Source organism: Ornithorhynchus anatinus, chromosome X1, assembly GCF_004115215.2.
Source record: "Ornithorhynchus anatinus isolate Pmale09 chromosome X1, mOrnAna1.pri.v4, whole genome shotgun sequence".
NCBI classification, from domain to species: Eukaryota; Metazoa; Chordata; class Mammalia; order Monotremata; family Ornithorhynchidae; genus Ornithorhynchus; species Ornithorhynchus anatinus.
Genome location: NC_041749.1, coordinates 90,886,561 through 90,902,473, shown reverse-complemented (window position 1 = coordinate 90,902,473; position 15,913 = coordinate 90,886,561). Strand labels below are relative to the sequence as shown.

The 15,913-nt window shown below is 45.7% G+C and overlaps 1 protein-coding gene across 4 annotated transcripts in view; it reads right to left on the bottom strand.

Annotated features, from left to right (window-relative positions):
- Nucleotides 1-15,913, bottom strand: part of ARIH2 (ariadne RBR E3 ubiquitin protein ligase 2) — a 72,527-nt gene that overhangs the window by 38,174 nt on the left and 18,440 nt on the right. Inside the window, exon 1 of one of the 4 annotated variants that reach the window (XM_029051608.2) lies at nt 14,277-14,393. The exons of the other annotated variants lie outside the window; for them this stretch is intronic. The gene's annotated coding sequence lies outside the window, so the exon portion shown is untranslated. Of the gene's footprint in view, nt 1-14,276; nt 14,394-15,913 lie in introns of those variants that run through there. 4 annotated transcript variants of the gene reach the window in all.

Below are 15,913 nucleotides of genomic sequence, written 5' to 3'. Positions count from 1 at the left end.
TGGGCAGGGGATGTACCTCCCAACTCCGTTATAGTGTTCTCTCCCAAGTGCTTAGTACCGTGCTCTGCACACAGTAAGCACTCAATAAATGCCACTGATTGATATGATCCCCGCCCTCAAACACGAGAGGCTCAGGAAGCATGAAAATACACCTGTCCCCGCTCTCTGCCTATCACGTATAATTTGGGCCTGGCTAGGTTGGGACGTGCTTTTTGCTGTTTCATTCACACAAATGCTAAAGTTACAGGATTCCAGGTTTGTTGATGCAAATGAATCCAAGAATCTTCACACCATGCTGCCTGGGGTCTGCCATACAGACAAGAAAGTGAAGTTGCAGCTACGACAACAAACCCTTTAAGACCTGTGCCCTGTTGGGATGGTACTTTCCCATACCAGACACTTGGATTTTTTAAACTCCAAACTTAATTAGCGGCGTGAACAATGGGAGACGAGTCAAATGAAACCAAATCACTACGCAACAACTTTCTGATTTGGCAGGTCGGTTCTTTAATGTAGATAGATAGCCCTGCAGCCTCTCTTCCTCAGTGACTGAGCTCAGAACTTCCTCCTTCTCTGAAGAATTAGATTTGACCATGCTCACAGTTCAATCATTTTATTTCTGGACCAGCTACAGAAAGAAAAGCAACCCACGTAAATGCAAGCGAAAGGGCAGCCTCTGGCTCCCTGCCCTGTGAAAAAGGTGCAGCTGGAGATGGCAATGGGTGAAGGGAGAAGAACTGGATTCTGGAATGGAACACCCCTAATTGGTGGGGGCGGGGAAGTCCCCTGGCTCCTGGCAAATTGCCCCATCCATTTTCTCAGTGGTGACCAGTAAAGGAATACCCCATTATCCCCTAACCCGGAGGTGGCCTTTTTGCAAAACCCTGCATTAAAAAAAAACAAAACCCACACTCTAGCACTCCGTATGGCCAGACGTCTCCGCACACGGACCGTTTCTTCCAACACCACGTCGGGCTGTATCCAAACAGGCGTGTGATGTCAGAAGAATGCTCTGTAATTCCCCAGTAGCATTCTTGCCGAAACACACGTTGTGGCAGAACTGAGTGCCTTAATTTAAGAGACTTTTAGCTCTACCCACTTCTAATCCTTTAAGAGCAGTAATGAAACCTTGCAGTTCTTTTCAAAGCTCAGAGCAACCAGAAGCCCACGGAGACTTTGATTAAAACCAATTGGGTTCCTGTGACTCACTCTTCCCACCATTTACTGTCATTATGACTAAATTGAACAACTAAACTGAACCAACCTCCTTACGAAGAAAATGACTGTACGAAGCCCCGGTGGCATACCTCCTCACAAAGACCTCAATGGCATAGACCCGCTGAGACCTACGAGCCTGGAGGGGGACCCCCGGCTTACGTACTTACACAGCACTTCCTCCACATATGGAACACAAAGGAGATGCCCATAGAGTCTCAAAGATGCCTCCGTTACCACTCTCTTCAAGAAGAAAGACGAAAGATCAGATCGTGGCCACTACTGAGGCACCACGTTACTCTCCGTTGCCGCCAAGATCCTAGTCAGAGTACTCCCAGACAGGCCACCAAAGAGTACGGTCGACTGGACGCTCCCGGAATCACAGACTCGGACCATGGCGTGGCAGAGGTGACGTGATTTTGGCAGTCCGTCGGGGATGGGAAAAACGCAGGGAGCGGCACCAAGAACTCTATGGTTTACACAGACTTTATGAAAGCCTGTGATGAGTAGATGTGGACTCCTAAAATCGCTTAGTAAATTTGGCTGCCCTGAAAAAAATTAATTAGGATTTTTGAGACTATTTCATGACAGTGTGGCTGGCTGTGTCTGGACTAAGAGTGCCCTGCCCAAACTCTTCTCTGCCACCAATGGGTTAAAGCACGAGTTTGGAGTTAGCCTGGCTCTGTGCAACTTATTCTAACCAGCCACATGAAAGATGCCAACTAAAGACCTAGATGTCAGGTGTTAGACTATGCTTCCACTTCCCTAGAACACTCCATCTTTGAGCATCATCCAAAGTCCCTAGGGATACTGGGCTGTCGACAGACCATAGAATCTCTGGGGCACACGCCCAAAACGACACACAGAAGATTATAAACTGCCTTGCTAAATACGCCCAATGCTACGGGCGGACGGTCAATCAAAAGACGACGACGACGACAACAAAAAGCACACAGCCTGCATCGGGGAAGCCGGACACACGGCAGAAAGGCATATTAGTAACTCAGAACTAGATGCTGTCAGAGAATACCAGGCACTGCCCAACAATCTAGCGATAGAAGTAGAAAAATCGAGTCAAGGCATGGCACACTCTTCGGGAGGCTGTAAGCGCGTAGCAGCGGCACATCAGGCTCCAGATCAAACTAAAGGGGTAGAAGGCCATTAAGGGTGTCCAACATCTTTCGGCTCAGAGACCTGGACTCCCTCCAGGTGCCACATCCCTACTCCTTGGCCGCTCCCATCGGCATCACTCTTGGGCCGAACTTGATGTCGAATGGCAAGACTGGATTAAAAGCCAACGCAGTTCTGAAATGTAATCACGTCCCAAGAGTTGAAGCTATGCTCGCCTCTGCACGGCAGCATTAGATAACTGAAAGTATAGAAGATGGAGGAAACGCCTTAAGAACTCAGTAAACAAAGTCTCGGGTAATGTTGCAACTCAGCTCAGAGCCGGGAGAGGGCCGTGGCGGGCAGACCAGCATTAACACACTGCCATCAAGAGAGGGACAGCTCTTTTCGGACACAAGTTTGAGGAGACAGAAGCAGGGTGGCCTCATGGATAGAGGACGGGCCTGGGAGTCAGAAGGCCCTGGATTCTAATGCCGGCTCAACCACTTGGCTGCCGTGTGACCGTGGGCAAGTTGCTTCGCTTCTCTGTGCCTCGGTTACCTCGTCTGGAAAATGGGGATGAAGACTGTGAGCCCCATGTGGGACAGGGCCTGGATCCAACCTGATTAGCTTGTATCTACCCCAGCACTTAGTAAAGTGTCTGGCACACTGTAAGTGCTTAATAAATACGATAAAAAGAGAAAAGGAGTTTCATAAAGATGGTTGAGACGAAATGCAAAATCAACGCCAGGTATTGCAAACAACAAACGTGATAGCAATCGTTCATTCAATCGTATTTCTTGAGCGCTTCCTGTGTGCAGAGCACTGTACTAAGTGCTTGCAATAGGCAGCCTTAGTGAAAACACTGAGGGCCGTCAGGACCGGGGGGGGGGGGGGGGGGGGGGGGGGGGGGGGGGGGCGGCCCGCACTGGCCTTTTTTGCTCCACACAACGTACGTGAAATTTCATCATCAGTGACTGTACCTTCCAGAATGAAGGAGAAATATATATATATGAAGAAAATGAATCTAAAATATAAAACCTGAAGTGCTTTCTCTAGACTGTAAGCTCATTGCGGGCAGGGAATATGTCTGTTATATTATTATACTGTACTCTCGAGTGCTTAGTACTTATAGGTCCATGTTCACATCTCCGCTCTCATTCACATGTTTCCCTGAACTCAACCACAGCACCCACCATTCTCTACACTGCCCATACCTATTAACATGGCTTCCTTGCAAATGTGCATTAGTGAACTCCCCTCAAATTGCAAGATTATTGGAGTTAATATGGGTGCATTAAATAAGACATTCCTCTTGGTGGCAAATAAAGCTTGATTGTGCATCACATGAAAAACAACATGTCAATTTCATGCAAGTTTTGGCCATTGCAAAAACTGGGTTAACATGTTTGCCACATGCTGAGTGACAGAAGTCCACAGTTGTTTTCTACTCCAACCCACCAAGGAACTTGCCACCACGCTACTATGCCACGCCTAAGATTACTGTGTTTTTTTTTTGTCACACTTGTATCGATGGATACATTTTATCCCTTCTAGCATAATCTACAAAAACAAAAGGAAACCACATGTGTAACGTGGGCATAAATACAAGATATGCATTTTTTTAAAATCACCTGATAATCAGTTTCAAAAATCTGGCTCCTAAATGAGAGAGCTGCTTCAACCTCAAACTATCCCAGAGTTCCTCAAATTAGAAATCAAAGTTCTGAAGGGTTCAGGGCACTGGAGCTCTTTGGTGTGTGTGCAGGGGGTGGGGGTAGGAGGTGGGCACGATTTGCAGTTACTGAAATGTTTATTTTCTTCATGGTTCTGAGGCTTCCATGGCAGCGTCCATGTTTTTATGTGTACTTAGATAGGACGTTAATAGGTCAGCATCAGTAACACAGTGATCTCTCCCAAATTGGAGATGTTTCAAGGTTTAATTTTTTCCAAGTCCAGCAAACTTGAAATTGATTTTTCTAGCAGCAAAAACTAGCTCTATATGACAGTTGAAAGTCTTCCCTTGATAAATCATTACAGACCGAGCCTTGATTAGAAAGAGCAATTTAACAACTGTTGATTAGGAACTAAGGAGGCTACAGTGAAGTTCACAAGAACTGGTAAAGGTCTCCGGGATTTGGACCCCAGGAACACAATCGTCATTGGGAACGAATTCCCCCGGTCTGGGGTTTGAGGACTTCAGCTCGACCGAGAGGACAGGTGGCCTGGAAAATCCTGTGGATGTTCCTCTCCCATGTTAAAAGGACCGTAGGGAGACCTACTACCCAGCACGGTAGGTTCAGAGACCCTCCTTCAGGAGGCAATTTCCCCCACTTACTGAACAGGAGAGAAAAGGGATGTAAGAGACTGAGGAACAATTACTGCCCAGCGCACTGGTAAATGAGTTGGAACTAGGACCCAGACCTCCTAAATCAAATTTTCTGTGCACTCTCCATAGCTCTGAGCAACCGGTCAATGGAGAGGAACATTACTAGCCCGGGGGCTAGACCGCATTGGGGTCAACAGCTTTCGAGCACCTACTGCGTGCCGAGTATTGTACTGGGTACGCCTGGGGAACGGACAGTCTGTACCGAGGCAGGCCGAGAGAGTGATTTATATGAAGTGCATACTTATTTATATATATATATATATATGTTTCCTATGACATGGCTGCATTAAGGTCATTTATGTTCATCAAGCTCATCTGTGCTTTCATAAGAGCCATATCAAAATAGGGGAAACTTTGGTAAAAGTGGATCCATGTTCTTGGTTGCTAATCCACACGCATAAACAAACAGCTGCCCTTATCTTTTCGTAGAAATATTTTGCTTTAAAAACATTAAAAAAAAGAACTGATTTATGCAAGAGATCAGACAGGAACTTAGATGATCTGGACCACACACACGTGCTCGCTGCAGACAGGGAATGTGCCTCCAACTCTGTTATAGCGCACTCTCCCAAGCGCTTAGCACAGTGCTCTACGCACAGTAGGTGCTTGATAAATACGATTGGATTGCCTGATACATGAATGCATCCGTCAGCACACGGGGGGGCCTCCCTGTCCCAGGCCCCGAAAGAAAAGTGACTAACGTGAACTCCCTCCCAGTTCAGGGAGGAGAAAGGGGTATGTGGAAAGGTGGGTAAGCGGGAGAGAGGCCGGGAAAAGGAGCACCCTGTTCTCTCCACTCCTTCACTGGGATGGTTGACAGGGGACATGGGAAAGGCCGCTAGATCCCGTAGCTAAGTGCTGGAAGGGAGAAGGAAGCCATTCTAGCCTAGCAGGCCTTAGGGCCATTAGGGAAGTAAGACATTCCCTCCCACCTTCCCATCAGGATGTTCTAGCTCCTTCAGTCCTGAGGGGAGGAAGTATGAAATGGGGGAGGACTAAAAGGTTGAGGGAGGAGTTTTAAGTCAATCCAGTCATCCAGCTTAAGCTGACCTGTTCTCTTGCCTCGTAGGCACCGGGCCCTTTTATGTCTGGTGTTTTTACTTTCAAGGCCCAGAATCCCACTATCTCGGTTTCTGCCACCGCATTCTGAGGCTAGGGAGTGTCAGCCACGTTCGCGAGGAACCAGGATGGGAATGCAATGTTTCTGGGGCAATTGGGGGGGGTGGGGGTGGGGGTGGGGGCTCAGGGACTGTTCTGAAAAAAAAACTGTACATCTGGGTGAACTGGGCGTACTTCTGCAGAACAGCAAATATGATGTCATCACATTGCACTGCAGCATAACACGTGATGTCACGTGTATCTCAATGTCCGCCATTCCGAACGCTCGTCAGTAGCCACTCTAGTCTCTGTGTGTTATTTTCTGCAAAAGGGGGAGGCTTTTCTCCAGGGCTCCCTCCTATTAGTCATGCTAAGAAGATGAAAAGGGGAGGAGAGGAGTTTCTTCTCATGATAACGATCTTGGAGAGGACAGAGTGCAGGAGGGGAAAGGGATCAAAGAGACAGCTATGACCTTGTTCAGAAGGGAAAGGGAAAAAGCCAGATTTTATCCTGCTCCAAAGGATGACTGAATCGATCAATAGTATTTACTGAGCGCTTGCATGCAGATCACTGATTTAAGTCAGGTGGGGTGAGGTGGCCCTGGAGTGGGCCAGGACTACTTGTCTACACAAGAGGGCTGAAAAAATAAACTTTTTTTCCATGGTATTCATTAAACGTTTACTACGTGCCAGGCGCTGTACCAGGCACAGGGGTAAACACAAGCTAATCAGATTGGACACAGTCCATGTCCTAAATAGGGCTGCCCCTCAATCCCCATTTTACATATGAGGTAACTTGGGCACAGAGAAGTGAAGTGACTTGCCCAAGGTCACACAGCAGACAAGTGGCAGAGCCAAGATGTCTCCAAATGCTAATCTACCCAGTGTACAATCAGTGGCTTGCTAACTACAATGGAACATAAATTTTGCAACAGAAAAAACCCCAAAAACCTCAAATCTTTCTACATAGCTTTGCTAGTTTTAAAAATATGCAGAATGTAATTGGGGTAATAGATTGATTCCTTTAACTAGCTAGAGCCAAATTTTAAATTTTGGCATCTGAGTGTTAGGGACATGAATCCATTCATTATCTAACCCCAGTGTCCTTTGAAACAATTGAATTTAACACCAAAGCTTGCTGAGATGGAAAAAGCCAAATTTCATAAGTCACAGCTCAACTGGACCTCTCAAATTATACCTAATCTCACTCCCAAGTGCTTCCAGTAAGGCTTTCTGCAAATTCTCCTCTCCACAAATGAATCATCTTCCACGTTCGCCTCACAAATATAGAGCAAAACTGACAACCTCACTCGGTGGTGAGTTTTATGCTCCCGAGCGGGAGGGAGGATAGTATTTCTTGGGTGGGAATGACAGACGATATGAGATCCTCATCGGGTCTCCTACAGGCACCTCTGCTGTGTTCAAGATTGGCAAGGGTCTCTTGGAAAAATATTTTTCACCGCATCCACTGTCTGCCACAAAAATGGCAACACCTGGATTGGCAGTGGCCTAGACAACGTGAAAGCAAGTTCTCTTCCTGGAGTCGTGCAGCTTAAGACAGGAGACTCAAGTTGGAAGAGGGAAGTTCACACAGTGGAATGTTTTCAGGGAAATGAAAACATATGGTATGAAGTACCCTATTAACTGGAATTGGAGCTTACGGTAAAACATGACCAACTGACAATTACCAGTAGTGCACTATTACCCGGGGGACATCGGTTGCTCAATAGGTTTTTCCTCTTTGAAATCCTAAGCTCCGGAGCGCCTTCAGTTTAGATGGAGACAGCGCGAGACGGAGAGCTGTGAGGCAGCCCTGCAAGGGCTGGAAATCCAAGGCCTGGCCTGCCTCCGGCCCAGCAGCTCGAGTGGAAGTAAATGGGGGATGCTTGCTACTAGGGCACCTGCCGGGGGAAAGCTTGCTCACCTGCGGAGAGTGAGTCTCCAGTCACTGCTGCTTCGCCACACAGCTCTGGCGACTCAGCAGTACCTCAGCTGGGGATCTGAAGGAGGGAGGTGGACCTTCAGATTTGGTTTGTGATAATGGGAGATGGGGACAACACCCAGTTTCAGTAAGAATGTTTCCAGTTCAAAAGGGCAGCAGCTGGGTACCCATTTTCAGGAAAGGAGACATCAGCTCTAAGATCGCGGCAGCTTCCTAAGCCAACAAAGCACAGCACGTCACCGGCAATGTGGTACAGCTGCCATCCGCCAGAAGTGGAAATTCCTCTAGTTCAAGGATCAAAATTCTATCCCCTTACTGGTCTGCAACACTCCCTTTTGCCACGACCAGTTTCCTCCCAAGGGAATGAGCAAGTATGATTTCACAGTTTTAGGGGCCTCATCTATTGCTTGCATTCACTGTTAAATTTCACCGCTACCGCCACATAAAAGGACCAAACGCCGGACAATAGGTCGAGGGAGGGGCATCCTAATGGTCACAACAGAACAAAATAGATTAGATGGTCATGAAACAGAATGTACAATTTCAAGTATCCTCCGGTTTACAGTGACTGCTTTATCCAGTCAAGCTACTACACAATATTTGGTGCAAAAAGACTAAATTAAATTATATTTATTCCTGTTTCCAAATATTTATGACAAAATTTCTATTAATCCCTTATCCTAAGGATGAAAACCACCGGCTAAAATGAACCCATGCCCCTGCTTTTTCTAATGCTTAGCAAACTACTGTATTTTCCAATATTAACTTTCCCCCCACCCTTCCTGAGCAAGCAGAAATAATTAAATCTCCCTGGTTATTACATATGACCTAAACAATAGATCATTCAGAAACAATATTTTAACCCATCTCAGCAGCGGCAACAAAAGGTTGTTTCCCATCCCAAAGTATGCATGGTACCCATTCTTAAAAGACAAAGAGATTCATGTTTTTAGAGTGCTGGAAAGGAAGCTTATGAGTTCTAATGGGCTTCTCTCAGGCTCTACTTTAACTTGCCGGGTCCCTGAATAAATTGCTTCTTCCCACAACTGGTCAATGAAGCTATTCAGAGAATCTCATCCATGAGCAAAAAAAAAGTTCTATGATTCCAAAGTCCACATAAAAACACCAGTAATTATGACTATGACAACCACTACATGCTTCAAAGTATAGAAGATTTTCCAAGTTAATGCATTCAAATGAAAAGGAGCACTATTTATGTTTGTGATTTCATTAAATTCACGTTTTAGCTAAAAGGTCAATCAAAAGACTACCTCATGAGACAGCACTACTCATCTCCACCTCTTGCAGGAAAAAGGTGTGTCTGACCTTACTAGACAGAGGGATTTCTAAATTCTTAGTTTCATTTTTAATCTAGTCAGGGGAGCATAATCACACATTACTATCCAAAGTGCTATTCAAGATGCTTCTTTGAGGATCAGGCGATGATGATGATGGTATTTGTTAAACACTTACTATGTGCCAAGCCATGTTCTAAGCCCTGGATGACTGACCAAGCTTTGGTTGTCAAAGTGATGACTTTAGTCCAATTTTTCTTTGAGCAAAATGGGCTATATTGTGGCTACCTTTGTAGGTGACATTTAGTACACTTCACACACACTTCCTTGGAACCATATGCTCAAACTTTCAACCCTGCAAAACTTACAGCTGATTACTTAAACAATCCTTGCCAAGCTATGTCAGAGGGTAAACTAAATACACTCTAGCATGACACTGTAGGGGAGTGAAACTTCAAAAAAAAAAATCACAGAAGGATGGTGTTGGGGAGAGGGGATCAGGGGTGAGCAGGTGTGACTCGAGTGCCCCCATTTAGGGCCTCCTCCAGTAACAATAAGTATGGTATTTGCTACGTGCTTACTATATGCCAAGCACTGTTCTAAGCACTGGGTCAGATACAAGGTAGCCAGGTTGTCCCACGTGGGGCTCGCAGTTTTAATCCCCATTTTACAGATGAGGTGACTGAGGCACAGAGAAGCAAAGTGACTTGCCCAAGGTCACACAACAGACAAGTGGTGGAGCAGGGATTAGAAGCCACGTCCTCTGACCCCCAAGCCTGTGCTCTTTCCACAAAGCCACGTGGCTTCTCTTGGTGGACAGCAAGTCCCTAAGGACACCTAGGACACCAAGGGGACAGCAATTTCACGGCATCTCTTCTGCCACGGACCTCAAGACCCAATAAGAGGGTCAGCCATGATGGTGCGGAAAGCGAGACTGGGGCCCTTTCTAGGTTTCAGGAAAGGTAAGAGTCCACACTTCTGGGGCTTAACTCAAGTTGGGTTTCGACCTGTCTAGGCAGGGCTGGGTTCCTGAATTTCAGTTGGCGTAAAGTTCTAGGCTGTCATCAGGCCAGAATTTGGAACACCTCTAAGTGTTCAGTGACCAATTTACTGAGAATAAAGAGGGATCACAGAAATACAGTCTGCTCCCCTGAAAATTTATATTAACATCTGTATCCCCCTCTAGATTGTAAGCTTGTCATGAGCAAGGAATGTGTCTGCTGTATTGTACTTTCCCCAGAGCTCAGTACAGTGCTCTGCACACAGTAAGCGCTCAATAAATATTACTAAATGAACTGATATTTCCCAAGTTCTTAGTACAGTGCTTTGCACACAGTAAATGCTCAATAAATACGACAATGAGTGAATGAAAAACTGTTTTGCTTTAACATCTTAAACAGAAAATTGTACAGTAGCTCCTACATCTTTTATCAGTCAAACAGAAGACAATCACTTTCATAAAGATCCATAACAGTGTCATTCTACTTTTGTCTCAATCACTACGGGCCTAAATTCTAAAGCATATGCCTCTTCTTTTAATTGCTTCTGTTAAGATGTCCACGAATGAATTGTCCGCCACTCTCCCCGTCTTAAAAACCTTACTAAAAATCCCATCTCTTCCAAGAGACTTTCCCTAAGCCCTCATTTTCCCTTACCCTCTCTCCCTTCTGCACCATCCATGCACTTGGATCTGGACCCTTTAAGCTCTTGATAGTACGCACAAATGCACGTATCCTTATTTTAATGTCTGTCCCCCCTTGTAAAAATAAGAATGATGGTATTTGTTAAGCGCTTACTATGTGCCAAGCACCGTTCTAAGCAATGGGGTAGATACAAGGTAATCAGGTTGTCCCACGTGGGGCTCACAGTCTTAATCCCCATTATACAGATGAGGTAACTGAGGCACAGAGAAGCTGAGTGACTTGCCCAAGGTCACACAGCAAACAAGTGGCTGAGCCGGGATTAGAACCCACGACCTCTGACTTCCAAGCCCGGGGTTAGCTCCTTGTGGGCAGGGATTGCGTCTACCAACTCTATTGTACAGTACTCTCCCAACTGCTTAGAGCAGTGCTCCGCACAGTGAGCTCAAACACCACTGTGGATTGAACTGGGCAGTATAAGGAAACTGGCTCAAGGTAGCAGAGAGAGCAGTTAAAATACCTGGTACAATTGGGGGTCAAATCCAGGTAGGTTCTGATGGCATAAAAATTCCCGACAGAGCTGTACTGAGTGCAAATGTAGCACAAGAACAAACAGTGACTTTGTAATGTTTTTTCTTCCAGCACAGTGTGTGCATTTCTGATCAAGACTACGGAAATTAAACAGTGCGAGAATAGTCTGTTGGTTTGAAAATATTGATTTGTCCTTTTGCAAGCCAAGAGCCTTGGGGAATTCTTCTTCCTCGACGGGAGGACCCTGTTGGTTTACAGAGCTCAGATGAAGCGGTATCAGTAATCTGGTGACAGGTTTATTGCTTGATTGTGGACAGTCGGAGGTTCAGCTGCCTTTTTAATCTCCGTTCAGTATCTGACAATGGCACTGACTTTTCCAGGAAAAGCTAGCTTTTCTAATTTCTGGGCCTGAAATCTGGGCCTCAGCCCAGGTGCTAGCTGTGATGTTGCTGGCGCTGGGGTAGACAGAAGATCATCAGGTTGCACACAGGGCTCACACTGTAGAGTAGGATGGTTTTTGTTAAGCACCCACTGTGTGCCAGGCACTATACTAAACGCTGGGGCGGACACAAGCAGAGTTGGACACAGTCCCTGTCCCTTGTGGGGCTCACAGTCTCAACCCCATTTTACTGATGAGGTAACTGAGGCACAGAGAAGTGAAGTAATAATAATAATAATGTTGGTATTTGTTAAGCGCTTACTATGTGCCAAGCACTGTTCTAAGCGCTGGGGTAGACACAGGGGAATCAGGTTGTCCCACGTGGGGCTCACAGTCTTAATCCCCATTTTACAGATGAGGTAACTGAGGCACCGAGAAGTTAAGTGACTTGCCCAAAGTCACACAGCTGACAAGTGGTAGAGCCGGGGTTCGAACCCATGACCTCTGACTCCAAAGCCCGTGCTCTTTCCAGTGAGCCACGCTGCTTCTTTGCCCAAGGTCACAGAGCATGACCTTCTAGACTGTAAGCTCTTTGTGGGCAGGGAACATGTCAGTTTATTGCTGTAATGTACGTTCCCAAGCGCTTAGTACAGTGCTCTGCACACTGTAAGTGCTAGATAAATATGACTAAGTAGGAGGGAGAACAGGTACTGAACCCCATTTTATAGATGAGGGAACTGTGAGGTCCAGAGAAGCTATGACTTGCCTAAGGTCACACAGTAGGCAAGTGGCAGTCGGGATTAGAACCCAGGTCCTTCCAATTCCCAGGCCTGCAACTCTTGTCAGCTGTGTGACTGTGGGCAAGTCACTTCACTTCTCTGGGCCTCAGTTCCCTCATCTGGAAAATGGGGATGAAGACTGTGAGCCTCATGTGGGACAATCTCATGACCCTGTATCTCCCCCAGTGCTTAGAACAGTGCTCTGCACATAGAAAGCACTTAACAAATACCAACATTATTATCCACTAGGCCATGCTGCTTCTTATCTGCTGTGTGAACTTGGGCAAGTCATTTTACCTCTCTGGGCCTCAGTTCCCTCAACTGTAAAATGGGGATTAAACCTGTGAGCCCATGTGGGACATGGATTGTGCCCAACATGATTAGCTTGTCTCTACCCCAGCACACAGTACAATGCCTGGCACATAATAAGCACTTAACAAATACCATTAAAAAAAACCCTAAAAAATTGTTTCAAACTACAGGCATACCCCAGTTTACAACCATACCACAATACAGACACTCCAGGCTATAACCATGGATCACAACCGCCCCAGATATCCAACCTGGATTGTCTGATGTCAAGCCCCAGGCACTCATCTGACCAAGGGTTATAGGTAAGTCAATCCTGCCTCCCTCCACACCAGAACACAGATTAAGCAGTCAGAAGTAAATGCATCTGGGAGGAAGCTCTGTCCAGTTTGTTTCAGGTTTTCAAGGCATCTAAGAAGACCCTTGAGCCGCTAACCACAGAAATTGTTCAACTGAGGAGGCCACCATTTAGGAATGGACGGTCCAGATATCCATGAGTTATCTGCATCTCATTCCAAGCGATCATCCAATGCAATGAGGACCCAAAACATTGCCAACCCAGTGCATCATTACAAAACGCCAAAGGAAACGAAGGGGTTACAGTTTGTCAATCATCAGCTAAGATTTTGATATTAAAAAAAGGTTTTTGTATCAATTGCCAGGAATGCAGGTGCATTTTTAAATATAAATGAAGCTCCTAACAGAGAGATGAGTTCCAAAGGTATACAGGAGGAGTTGGTGGACTGTAACGTGTTTTTTTTAATCAAGAAGGCTGCTTGCTGCTCGATGCTAAACTGGACAAATTCACTCAAATTGAAGAACCACCACCAGTCAACATAAGCTTCTATTTCTGTAGCCTCCTGCACAGACTCAGTCATCTAACTGCTGATTCCTTTCACACTATGAGGTTATGCTTTGAATTAAACAGGACTCGATCGCATCAGAACTCCTCATTTATTCAATCTTGCAACAATATGCTTTGAATTCAACAGTAAAAAAGACAAACAGCAGTTCAGTGATGCTTACCATTACCGTAACTAGGACGTGAAAATTTTTATAGTGCTTTCCCAGAGGTTCAGAAATGGGTCCTACTTTATAGCAGCATGCAAGTCTAGGGGGAACACGTACCCCACGATACAACCATATCGAGGAACATAATCAGATTGTATCGTGGGGTAAGATTGTATAGTTCTTGCGGTTGGGCACAGACCGCTGATTCGGCAATGCTGCAGCCTCCTTTCTGGCACCCTCCCTCCTCCCTCTGCTCAGGGAAGGAGGATTGTGAGGGGCTAGAGAGCAGTCTGAGCATGGCCCGAGTCTGCCTGGGTTTGGCTTGGGCCAACCTGACCCCAGTATCTTGGGTCCTGAGGCATTGGCAGGCTTTCCAGGTACCGTTAAGTCTTCAAGCACAGAGTAGGTTGAATTGAGCACCTGTATTCCAATTGCTTCTGAGGCTGGGGTAGAATATTTTCAGGATTGTGGAGCCTCCTCTCCACGAGGCGGCAAGGCACAGTGTTTTGGGGTGTTTTGCCTTTTTTTTTTTAAGTTTTCTCCAGTAATTCAAGTCGAAGGAAATTCTAAAGCAGTTCGTACCTAAATCCATCTTGTGGGGCCCCTTTTGCATAAGAAACCACTTTCCCAGCAGGTCGTATGTCCAAGGAATTTACTCAGTTGGGTGGAAGTTCTGCTTTGGGTTTCCAGGAGTGAACTTTCAGAAGTGTGCTGGAAATGTGTAAAAGAGATTTTCAGGAATCTGAGGTATTACCAGTAAATACACCAGAATTCTTGAATTGGCATACATTTTCATAACAAATATCAATACCAGTAAACAGAAAGCCCAAGTAACAAGTATGTTTACAGTTCACAAACGATGCACACAATATGTTTACCACTATATTTGTTGGAAAAGCTGAAAGTACAGATTGGAATGGTGTTAAATACAATTCCTCTACACAAAGGATAAAATGAATTTTTCTACTATTTCTAGCCTATTTGCCTTTGGTAAATGGACTTTTCCTTCTATTTCTCATTTGTCTTTTGTAGCTTCTTTAGCCAAACCTTTCTGGGGAAAGCTGAGAGTACAACCTAGCAAAAAGGTTCAAAAAGAAAAATTAAAAAAAAAAATCTGTCAAGCCACAAAAATTTTCACCAGCCTTTTTCACACTTACCAATGTCATAGTGATGGTACCTCTGATGGCAGTGAGCATCAGTAGCCTGAAAAAACAGGTTGTAGTTTCAATTTTTATTACAATATATCAGGCAGTTGTCATTTTAAGCCTGGGCTACTTTACTCTCGACACCATGGACTTGGCTAAAGCCTGCATCAACAAAGCCTTCTTTAATATTAGTTGAAAATCCCCATGGGCCAAGGAGGGGGTGAGTTTTGAGTAACGGCTTAGTTATGCGGAGCGACACAGGAGGGGTGAGTGACATACTGGAAGGCAGAATTCAATCAGGGAAAGTGGAATAGGCCAATTGCGGTGACTGAGGGGCCACTAGGGCAGATTCACTCATTCAATCAGATTTATTGAGTGCTTACTGTGAGCAGAACACTGTACTAAGCACTTGGGAGAGTACAATACGACAATAAATGGACACATTCCCTGCCCACCACGAGCTTATGAGAGTTAAGGGACAGAGGGCACAACTGGAATGGAGGATGGGCATCGAAGAGAAGGAACTGGGTTAGAACTAGAGAAGCAGTGTGGCTTAGTGGAAAGAGCACTGGCTTTGGAGTCAGAAGTTGTGGGTTCTAATCCCGGCTCTGCCACTTGTCAGCTGTGTGACTTTGGGCAAGTCACTTAACTTCTCTGTGCCTCAGTTACCTCATCTGTAAAATGGGGATTACGACTGTGAGCCCCACTTGGGACAACTTGATAAACTTGTATCTCCCCCAGTGCTTAGAACAGTGCTTGGCATATAGTAAGCGTTAACAAATACCATCATTATTATTATTATTATTATTAACTAGAAGGTGGAGGACAAGAGAAGGCTTAGAGACAGGTAGGGCTTGAGAATGAAAATGGGATGAGTGAGATTGGGGAGAGGAAGTTGAGGGTGCTATCTTGCGGGAATGGAGGCAAAATCCAGGGACGTAGGGGAGATAGTCAAGGTGGTCAAGGGAGATGGCAGTGAGAGTGTGCTGAACTTTGAGGGGTCGGGGGGAGAATGTAGAAATGGGGGTGAGAAAGAGGAGAGGACGACGGGGGCAAGCTGAATAGTTGTGGGTG